Source organism: Ornithorhynchus anatinus, chromosome 14, assembly GCF_004115215.2.
Source record: "Ornithorhynchus anatinus isolate Pmale09 chromosome 14, mOrnAna1.pri.v4, whole genome shotgun sequence".
Taxonomy (NCBI): Eukaryota; Metazoa; Chordata; class Mammalia; order Monotremata; family Ornithorhynchidae; genus Ornithorhynchus; species Ornithorhynchus anatinus.
The window spans coordinates 1,476,471-1,486,302 of record NC_041741.1 but is presented as its reverse complement, the minus strand read 5'-3'; the positions used below and the strand labels follow the sequence as shown (position 1 = coordinate 1,486,302).

General features: G+C 60.4%; 1 protein-coding gene across 2 annotated transcripts in view; it reads left to right on the top strand.

Annotated features, from left to right (window-relative positions):
* Window positions 1–4,402: 4,402 nt before the first annotated feature.
* Window positions 4,403–9,832, top strand: part of DAAM1 (dishevelled associated activator of morphogenesis 1) — a 64,882-nt gene continuing 59,452 nt past the window's right edge. Inside the window, exon 1 of one of the 2 annotated variants that reach the window (XM_029078950.2) lies at window positions 4,403–4,515. The gene's annotated coding sequence lies outside the window, so the exon portion shown is untranslated. The remainder of the gene's footprint in view (window positions 4,516–9,832) is intronic. The other variant, XM_029078951.2, reaches the window with a different exon arrangement.

Sequence of the window (9,832 nt, the reverse complement as noted above, 5' to 3'; positions counted from 1 at the left end):
TTAGTAAATACCGTAGAGAAAGGGAGAAGTCATTAACGGGACAGACCCGACGTACGGGTCGCTGGGACTCGTCGGGGGGCGGGAGTGAAGCGGGGAAGGCTTCCTGGAGGAGGGGCTGGGGGAGGGCTCCGAAGACGGAGAGAGCTGGGCCTTGATGGGCTTGTGGGGAGAGGGCTCGGGCGCGGAGGAGAGGCGGCGGTCAAGTACTGGAAGAGGTTGAGTTGGGGCAGAGCCCCAGATCCCCCTGCTCCTCCCCCTCTCCCGTCCCACCCCCTCGGCACTGTGCTCGTCCGCTCGACCGCACACATCTTCATCGCCCTATTTATTTTGTTTGATGGGATCACCCCGATTCTATCTATTTGCTATTGTTTTAATGAGCTGTTCTTCCCCTTGCCCCCGTTCACTGTCATCGTTCTCGTCTGTCCGTCTCCCCCGATGAGACCGTAAGCCCCTCGGAGGGCAGGGACTGTCTCTGCCGTTACCGATCTGTCCGTTCCGAGCGCTTAGTACGGTGCTCGGCACATAGTAAGCGCTCAGTAGATACTATTGAACGAATGAATGAATTTGACCCGCTTCGCTCCTCCGACACCGACCTACTTCTATCCTTCTGGCTCTGGGTCCACCCTCCTGCCTGAAATGACCTTCCCCTTCTTCGCGCGACTTAAATCGTACCTCCTCCGGGAAGCCTTCCCCGACTAACCTCCCATTTTCCCCGCCCCGTTCACCCTGTCCTTCTGCGACGCCGATGCGCTTGAGGTCTCCCCAGCCGCTCAGCACTGCCGTATGCGGCGTGCCCCTCCTCCTATCTGGTACGGTGCCGTGCGCGCACTAAGCGCTCGATAAATACCATCTGGGGAACAGCGGGTGAAGGGGGGGTCGATCTCTAAGAGAATCCCGGAGCCGAGCGGGAGGAATCTTTGCGGGCGGAGGAAGGAGGTGGAGAATTTGTTCAGGGCGGCTCTTTGGGAAGACGAGCCGAGCAGCGGGGTGCGCGGTTAAGTGGAAAGAGCGGCAGCGTGGCTCGGTGGAAAGAGGCCGGGCTTGGGAGCCGGGGGTCATGGGTTCGAATCCCGGATCCGCCACTTGGCAGCTGTGTGACTGTGGGCAGGTCACTTCACTTCTCTGTGCCTCAGTTACCTCATCTGTCAAGCTGTGAGCCTCACGTGGGACAACCTCGTTACCCTGTATCTCCCCCAGCGCTCAGAGCAGTGCTCTGCACATAGTAAGCGCTTAACAAATACCACCACTGTTATTCTCTGTGCCTCGGTTCCCTCGTCTGTAAAAGGGGGTTTAAGACTGTGAGCCCCACGTGGGACAACTTGATTACCTGAACGGTGCTTGGCACGGAGTAAGCGCTCAACGAACAGCGCTGTTATTCTTATCGTCGACGGGGCTAGAGGCAGGGAGACCATTCATTCATTCATTCATTCGATAGTATTTACTGAGCGCTGTTGGAATCTGCAAGTCGGCAACGGAGAGAGGCAATCCCCGCCCGGAAACTGGTGCTCAGTACAGTGCTCTGCCAACAGTAAGGGCTCAATAAATACGACTGAATGAATGATGCAATGGGGTAGTGACAAGACGACAAGGGCTTGGGCCAGGGTGCTGGCCGCTTGGGTGGACAGGGCTGGGCGGAGGAACCTCGGAAATGTCAACGTCGGAAGAACCGGCGGGATTTCGCGACGGCGAGCGCTTAATCCCTCAATTACGCGAATGATCGCTACGTACCACTCGCCCACCGCCTGCCGGTGTGCTCTCATTCATTCGATCGTATTTACCCAGCGCTTAGAAGAGTGCCTGGCACATAGTAAGCGCTTAACAAAGACCGTAATCATTATTTAGAGAAGCAGCATGGCTCAGTGGAAGGAGCCCGGGCTTGGGGGTCGGAGGTCGTGGGTTCTAATTCCGGCTCTGCCACTCGTCAGCTGGGTGACTCTGGGCAAGTCGCTTGACTGGTAGGTGCCTCGGTTCCCTCATCTGGAAAATGGGGATGGAGACTGTGAGAGCCCCTCGTGGGACAACCTGATCGTATCTACCCCAAAGCTTAGAACGGTGCTTGGCATATCGTAAGTGCTTAAAAAATACCGGCCTTATTCTTCTTCTTCTTCTCTCACCTGGAAAATGGGGATGAAGACTGTGAGCCCCCCGTGGAGCAACCGGATTGTCTTGCATCTACCCCAGCGTTTAGAGCAGTACTTGGCAATTGATGATGATGATGGTGGTGGTGGAATTTGTTAAGCGCTTACTATGTACCAAGCACTGTTCTAAGCGCTGGAGTAGATACAGAGTCAGCTGGTTGTCGCACGTGGGGCTCCCAGTCTTCATCCCCGTTTTCCAGGTGAGGGAACTGAGGCCCAGAGAAGTGAAGCGACTTGCCCAAAGCCACACGGCTGACAAGTGCCGGAGCTGGGCCCGGGGCTCAGAACGGTGCTCGGCACAAAGTAAGCGCTTAAGAAGTGCCGTCATCGTTATTGTTAGAACCCATTCGTTCGTTGGGTCGTAGTTGTGGAGCGCTCACTGCGTGCAGAGCGCTGTCCTAAGCGCTTGGAATGTACAATTCGGCAGCAGAGACGAACCCCTGCCCTCCGCCTCCCGAACCCGTGCCCTTTCCATTGAGCCACGTCGCTTACATCATTCCGAGCGCTTAGTACAGTGCTCTACCTGTTGCCGCATTGTCCTTTCCAAGCGCTTAGGACAGTCCTCAATAAATACTATCGAATGAATGAATGAATGCTCTGCGCATTGTGAGCGCTCGCTAAATACGACTGGCTGAATGAATGAATGTTCTGCACATAGTAAGCGCTGGAGAAATAATACTGAATGAACGAATGCGGTGCACATAGTAAGCGCTGGAGAAATAATATTGAATGAACGAATGCGGTGCACATAGTAAGCGCTGGAGAAATAATAAAGAATGAATGAATGCTGCACATATAGTAAGCGCTCGAGAAAAACGATCGAATGAATGAATGAATGCGGTGCACATAGTCAGCGCTCGAGAAAAACGATCGAATGAATGAATGAATGCGGTGCACATAGTAAGCGCTCGAGAAATACGATCGAATGAATGAATGTTCTGCAGGTAGAGCTCGGGAAATACGATTGAATGAATGCATGCTCTGCACATAGTAAGTGCTCGAGAAAAACGATCGAATGAATGAATGAATGCTGCACATATAGTAAGCGCTCGGGAAAAACGATCGAATGAACGAATGAATGCGGTGCACATAGTCAGCGCTCGAGAAATACGATCGAATGAATGAATGAATGCGGTGCACATAGTCAGCGCTCGAGAAATACGATCGAATGAATGAATGAATGCGGTGCACATAGTAAGCGCTCGAGAAATACGATCGAATGAATGAATGAATGCGGTGCCCATAGTAAGCGCTCAAGAAATACGATCGAATGAATGAATGTTCTGCACGTAGAGCTCGGGAAATACGATTGAATGAATGCATGCTCTGCACATAGTAAGTGCTCGAGAAAAACGATCGAATGAATGAATGAATGCTGCACATATAGTAAGCGCTCGAGAAAAACGATCGAATGAATGAATGAATGCGGTGCCCATAGTCAGCGCTCGAGAAAAACGATCGAATGAATGAATGAATGCGGTGCACATAGTCAGCGCTCGGGAAAAACGATTGAATGAATGAATGAATGCGGTGCCCATAGTCAGCGCTCGGGAAAAACGATCGAATGAATGAATGAATGAATGAACGAACGAACGAATGAATGAATGAATGAATGAATGAATGCGGTGCCCATAGTCAGCGCTCGGGAAAAACGATCGAATGAACGAATGAATGCGGTGCCCATAGTCAGCGCTCGGGAAAAACGATCGAATGAACGAATGAACGCGGCGCCCACGGTCAGCGCTGGAGAAAAACGATCGAATGAACGAATGAACGCGGTGCCCACGGTCAGCGCTCGAGAAAAACGATCGAATGCATGAATGCGGTGGGCGCCGGAGAAATACGATCGAATGAATGAACGAACGAACGCGGTGCGCGTAGCCAGCGCCCGAGCACTACGATCGCATGAATGCATGTTCTGCACATGGAGCTCGGGAAATACGATCCAACGAACGCGGTGCACCCGGTAAGCGCTCGCTCGATCCGATCGAACGATTACGAGCGAAGTATTACGACCGACACGGGCCACGGGCGGGCAGCGGCCGCGGGGCCGGAGGGAGAGGGGGCCGCAGGCAGAGGGGGCCGCGGCGCTCCGCCGATCGGCCGGAGGGCGCGGGGGCGGCTGGGAAATGTAGTCCGCGGCGCCCCGCGGCTGCGCGGCGCCGGGAGGGGGGCGGGGGGGGGAGCGGGACTACACGTCCCGGCGGCCCCCGCGGCGGCCCCCGCCCCTCCCCGTCGCCCATGCGCAGTCGGGGCTACATTGTAGGGTCGGCGGCCGGGAGAGGGTGATGTCACCTGCCAGGCGGGAGCGGCCGGGCGGACGCCGGCGGGGCCAGTCCTACCCCCAGCCGCGGCCCGGGATGCGGGGGCTTCGCAGGTGAGCTGCCCTGCCGGGGGGCGGAGGGGCCGGCGTGGGAACGGCCGCCCTGGACCCCCCTCCCCCCTCCCCGGCGGTTAAGCCCTCGCCCTGCGCTAAGCGCTGGGGCGCGGTCCCCAGTCGAGGCTCCCCGGCCTCCCCTCCCCGTTTGGCAGACGGGATCGTCGAGGCCCGGAGCGGCCGAGGCACCGGTCCGCGGGTCACCCGGCGGGAGAGCGGGCGGGGAGCCTGTCTGCTGCCCGTTTGGCCGCCCCGAGCGCTTCGCTTCGCTTCGATAGTGCCCCGCGCCTAGTGGGGGCTCGGTGGATACCGGCGGACGGATGGGATTCGGCCATTCCGAGCGCCCGGTGCGGTGCTCGGCACGTAGCGAGCGCTCGGTGAATGCTATCGCGTGAACGATTCGGCCATTCCGAGCGCTCAGTGCGGTGCATTGCACGTAGCGAGCGCTCGGTGAGTGCTATCGAGTGAACGAGGCGGCCATTCCGAGCGCTCAGGACGGCGCTCGGCACGCAGGAAGCGCTCGGTGAATGCTACTGAGTGAATGAAAGGGGCAGAGCGGGGATTCGAACCCTTGACTTCCGACCCCCCCCCCCCCCCCCCAGCCCGGGCTCTCGCCTCTGAGCCGCGCCGCTTCTCCGAGGGGGTCCGCCTGCAGCGGCGGGGGCGGGCTGGATCCCGTCGCCATGGTGACGGGAGGGGGAGATGGCCCACTGCGGGGGCCGGGTGGGCGGGGTGGGTGGGGTCCCTCCTCCAGCCCCCCTCCGCTGACCTCCCCGGGCTTACGGCCCCGTCCGATGGGAAGCCGGCCCGAGGACGGATCCGGGATTTACTTCCACCGGTTTGTTTCATTCATTCAGTAGTATTTACTGAGCGCCTACTGTGTGCAGAGCACCGAACTAAGCGCTTGCCCGCCCTCCCCCTCCCCCCCCCCATAATCATAATGGCATTTGTTAAGCGCTTACTCCGTGCCAAGCGCTGGAGAGGATGCGGGGTCCTCGGGCGGTCCCCCGTGGGGCTCCCAGTCTTCATCCCCATTTTCCAGATGGGGTCACTGAGGCCCCGAGGAGTGAAATGGCTTGCCCCGAGTCACACGGCTGACACGCGGCAGAGACGGGATTAGAACCCGCGACCTCCGACTCCCCAGCCCGGGCTCTCTCCACCGGGCCCCGCCGCTTCCCCAGTGATGACCTCGGCGTCCGTTAAGCGCTTACTCTGTGCCGAGCACTTCTAAGCGCCGGAGAGGATACGAGGTCATCAGGTTGTCCCGCGTGGGGCCCCCGGTCTTCATCCCCGTTTTCCGGAGGAGGTCCCCGAGGCCCGGAGAAGTGAAGTGACTTGCCCAGAGTCGCCCGGCTGGCAAGCGGCTGAGCCGGGATTAGAACCCGCGACCTCCGACTCCCCAGCCCGGGCTCCTTCCGCCGCGCCGCGCCGCTTCTCCGTAGAAGCCGTGATACTAATGATAGGGGTATCTGTGAAGCGCTTACCGTGTGCCGGCACCGTACGGGGCGCTGGGGCGGAGACGAGCTGAGCGGGTCGGACACGGGCCGCGTCCCACCCGGGAGCTCCCGCTCTCCGTCCCCATTTTACGGATGAGGCCCAGAGAAACGGAGCGACCCGCCCGAGGTCCCGGAGCGGGCGGGCGGCGGAGCTGGGATTAGAAATCCCGATTAGACCGTCGGCCCGTCGGAGGGCCGGGACCACCGTCCCTATCTGTTGCCGATTTGTCCATCCCCAGCGCTTAGTACGGTGCTCGGCACGTGGTAAGCGCTCAGTGACTACTATCGCACGAACGAGTGACCCGACCGCCCGGCCCGCGCTCCGTCCGCTCCGCCGGGCCGCTTCTCGCGGACCGCAGGCTCGTCGTGGGCGGGGGATGAGTCGGCCAGTTCTGTTGGGTGCCCTCCCAGTCGCTCGGCACAGTGCTCCGCGCACAGTCGGCGCTCGGTAAATTCTACCGCCGCCTCTCCCGCTCGCCTTCCGTGCGACCTTGCCCTCGATTTGCCGGCGCCTCTCTTCCCTCCTCCGTGAAATGTGTGCGTCTCCCCCCGGCCTGGGCCCGGGGTTTGGCACGGAGTAGGCGCTTGACAGATAGCGCCGTCATCACGGCTGGCTTTCTCGCCTCGTGTTTGAGCGGAACGGAGACGTAGTATCTCCTTTTCTTTTCCCCTTCGTCCTCCCCGCTCCGTGATTTTTCAGAAGGTGACCCTGGGAGCCCTGCGCCCTGTTGCTAAAGCGGTGGCGCCGGTGATATTTATGGAGCGCCCCTTCCGAGAACGAGGCGTCGCCGGGGACGTGGGCGCTGGCCTGCTCTTGGGGTCTGGCTAAGACTAAGCGCTCTCCTCCTGGAGGGTTGGGGGGGGGGGAACGCGAGGATTTCCAAGTCCGAAATCCCATTTGTTCCCGGTGGAAGGGGGACGATTCATTAGCAAGTGGATTTGTGGCTTCCCCTGATCGATCAAACGGAATGGGCCGTTGTGCCGTGTTCGGCTAATCGCCCCTAACGAGCTGGAGAGGTTCTTCACGCCGGTGGGTGCCCGGGAATGGATACCCGCTAGATAGCCGTTTTCCCAAGTCAGTGAATACTTCTTCCACCTGGTTCCGAGGGTCTGACATCGCACCGTTGGAAAACAATAGCTGCGGTGTCCTTCGCGCCCGGCTGAATGTCTGCAGGAAAGGAGCCGAGCCTGGAAGCGCCCGCGCGGGGTTGGAGGGTGGCACTGGCTCCCGCTCCGATATTCGCAGCGGGCGGTCTGAATTCATTCCCCGAGTGATCTCCTTCCCATTGTTCTTTTTGGCAACCGTAGGGTTTGCGGTACTGAACGCAAAACCAGAAGAAAAAAAACCCGGCCCCAGAAAATGGAGATGCCTGGTTCCACCGCACCTAGAGCTTAAACTCTGGGTGCGTGTGTGTATGTGTGCGAGCCTGTGTGGGTTTGTGCGCGTGGAGTATTTTAACGTTCCCCAAATTTCCACTCCTCCTCCCTCCCCCTTCCCCCGCCCGACCGGAATCCGGTCTCTGAAAATTTTGCCGGTAGGAAGTCTCTTTCGGATTTTGCCGTGGCCGACCTGGGTCCCTTCCCGCGTCGCCTCCCCGCTGATTTCGGTCGCGGTTCGTTCTCCCCGGGAGAGACGTGACGCGGAACTGTGCTCGGCGGAAAGCGGGATCGCTGCGGTTTGTGGGCTGGCGAGGTGTGGTGGCGTTCTCGGATGCGCGGGGGAACGAGATGAAGAGGGGTTTCCTCCTCCTCTTCGCCCTCTGCATCCGTGAACGTTCTCCTACGGGCGGCCACGGCCGTGGGTATGGGATGGCGGGTTCTGGTGTACGTTAAGGGCCCCGGATCTTTTCTCTCCCACAGTCAGGTCAGTCTGAACCAGTTCCATATATATATATGTGTATATATATATATATATATATATATATATATGGGAATGTGCACCCTGGGACCATGTGTCCTAAAGGCTTTACTGTCTCTTGGACAGTTTCGTGCCGAAGTGCCCTTGGCCCATTTCTTCCGCAGCTCATCGATCCCCGCCCGGATTTCTCTTCCCTCTACGTCCCTCGGAGAGGGGGTGGGAACCCGAACCGGGATGGGGGCAGGGGTCGCCGGGAACCTCGCCGGACCCATTAATGGTTCCCAAGCCTCAGCCGAGGCTCGGGCCGGGCCGGGGGCGGGCTCGGCCGACAGGCGAGGGCGGTCGCCGGCGGGGAGGGCGGATAGCGGGGGCCGGGGGGGACCCCGGGGGGGGGACGCGGGCCGAGCCCCGCGGACCTCTGGGGCCGGAGCGGCGAGGCGGCGGGAGAGCGAGGACGGCAGCTTCTGGGGCTTGGGATCAGAGACTGCAAGGTTCGAGGCCGGAAAGCTGTTTCACTGGGACCGGAAGTGGTGGGCAGAGAGTCCTGCTCGGCACGCTGGACCTTAAGTGGAGTCAGGTGGCAGAGCAACTCGGCCCTTCCCTTGGACGATTCGCATGGCAGGCTACTCTGTGAGCTGCGTCTTCCCCTTCCCCCGGGACTGTCTGTTCCTCGAGCTCTGGCCAGCGCCACGCCCCCGTTAGCAGCCTCTCCCTCCCCCCTGACAAATTCTTTCCCCCCTTCCCCGCTACCCCGGCCCAAACCGCCCCCCTCGGCGCTCCTGTGCCAGTTCCGCAGGCCACCTTGGTGATTCCGTGCCTACGTCCGCTTAGCCGTTTCTCTCTTCCCCTCTTCCCTCTCCTATGGTTTGGCGTCCGTCTTCCCCGCTAGACCGTAAACTCCCTGAGGGTCGGGATCGTGTCTGCCAACTCTGTTGGCTCGTCCTCTTCCCATCAGAGGCAGCTCTGGAAGAACGTCATTGACCCGCGTGAGGAACGCCACGGTGGAACGTCTCCTTCGGCGACGGCTGGCCGGGCTGTCCCGCTGACCTGGGACGGGGCGGCTCGCGACCCGATCTCGAAACCGATCGAGGCTCCGGGGCCCGAAGTGCCGCCTCTTCCTTGAGCTGCCTCCTCCCGGGTTTCTTCACCGGAGTTAGTTAATTGGCGGAGGCGCCTCCCGAACGCTCGCCACGGGCCACCAGGCACCGTGCCCCTCGCCGGGGTAGATCGGCGATCCTCAGGTGGCCCGTGATCCCCTCCAAGTCCAAGGGAGGGAGAGAGAGCAGGCATCTGTCCTCCCTTTCCCGGAGGAGGAAACTGAGGCCCAGAGAGGTTAAGTGACTCGCCCCCGGTCACGCGGCGGGCCCTTGGGACTCGAAGTCGCGTCTCCTCCCACCGGACCACCGCGCTGCCCGGCGGCTGGAGCTGCCCCTCCCGAGCGCCGGGGACCCGAAATCGGACTCGGTCCGACGACGGTCCGGCCCTCCGTGACGAGCCGCGCCCTTCCCCCGTGAAGGTCTCCCGCACCTCGTGCCTCCCGACCGTCATTCGCCAAACATGATCGCCATTGTCCGCGGAGCGTTCGATATTTAGGAAGCGTAGCTCCCATTTCCCCCGTAGCCGGTTGAATTTGCCCGTCGACGGTGGATCTGCGAATCTCGGCTCAGCCCGGGACGTCGTGTAACTGGACGGTAGCCTACGACGGGCGTGAATCCGACACGGCCCGTTTCATCGGAGGAGGAGTGGCGGAGACCCAGTCCGTACCTCTTCCGGGCCGTCTCTGGAATTCAAAGCTTGGGAATGAACGATCAGGTCGATCCCAGCACATCTTAGCGTGGGCGGTCTCTTATTTGGCCCCTGGTATAAAACACAGCCCCGTGGTCGGATCGCAGGCTCCTCGAGGGCAGGGGACGTGTGTCAGTCTGCAGCCGTGCCCTCCCTCACGCTCAGTTCAGCCCCCGGC